Source organism: Mus pahari, chromosome 23 (assembly GCF_900095145.1).
Source record: "Mus pahari chromosome 23, PAHARI_EIJ_v1.1, whole genome shotgun sequence".
NCBI classification, from domain to species: domain Eukaryota; kingdom Metazoa; phylum Chordata; class Mammalia; order Rodentia; family Muridae; genus Mus; species Mus pahari.
Genome location: NC_034612.1, coordinates 36,086,863 through 36,088,078, shown reverse-complemented (window position 1 = coordinate 36,088,078; position 1,216 = coordinate 36,086,863).

Here is a 1,216-nt window from a genome sequence, read left to right as displayed (position 1 = left end):
GGTCTACCAAGTGAGTACCAGGACAGCCAGAGCTATACAGAGAAGCCCTGTCTTGAAAAACCAAAAAAAAAAAAGGTAATATGAGGGCCTGGAGGCATGGCTCAGCAGTTAAGAGTGCTTGTTGCACCTATAGGGTTGCAGACCCCTTCAGCTCCTTGGGTACTTTCTCTAGCTCCTCCATTGGAGGCCCTGTGTTCCATCCAATAGCTGACTGTGAGCATCCACTTCTGTGTTTGCCAGGCACTGGCATAGCCAGTACAGGGGAACACCAGGGCCAAGAAGTGGGAGTGGGTGGGAAGGGGAGCAGGGTGGGAGAGTATAGGGGACTTTCAGGATAGCATTTGAAATGTAAATGAAGAAAATACCTAATTAAAAAAAAGAGTGCTTGTTGCTCTTATAGACGATCTGAGTTCAGTTCCCAGCACCCACATGGCAGCTCATGACCATCCTTCATTCCAGGAGATCCCACTCCCTCTTATGACTTCTGTGTCCTCCAGGCATGTATACATGCAGGTGAAGCATTCATACACATAAACACATAACCCTAAAGGATAAAGGGATTTTAAAAGGAACAGAATCTAGTAGCCAAGCATGTCAGTGAAAGCTTTCATGAGAAATTATTTGGGGTGTGTGTGTGTGTGTGTGTGTGTGTGTACATGCACGCACGCCTATCTTTCTTTCCATCTGTTTGTAGTATGTGTGGAGCATTGTGTGCTATGGAACGTTGTGGAAGTCGTATGACAGCTTATGGGAGTCAGTCCTCTCCTTCCACCATGTGAGACTTAGGATTCCCAACTCAGGTTGCCAGACTTGGCAGCAAACGCCTTTATCCACCGATTCATCTTGCCTGCACAGTAGTATTTAAGTTATTAAGGAGAACTGGGCATGTGTCCAGTGAACAGCCAGGAGAGTATTCTAGATATGCAAAGCAAAGGCCCTGAGAAAGTAGAGTGTTTGCCTCTGTTTGAAGATCCATTTGATTGGAGATCGAGGTAAGGCTGAAAGAGGAGATGAGACTAGGGGAGAGGTCTGTACATAAATGACCCATAGCAACTGGTTGATCTTACTATATTCATAAACTCTTCATTAGCTACACTGGGAAGCCAATTCTTTCTTGAGCCTCTTAGGGATTTGATACCTCAAATACCTATAGAACACTCAACTTTGGGAAATACTTAGTTTTTCAACCTCAAATGAGAGAGGTGGGGGAGAATGA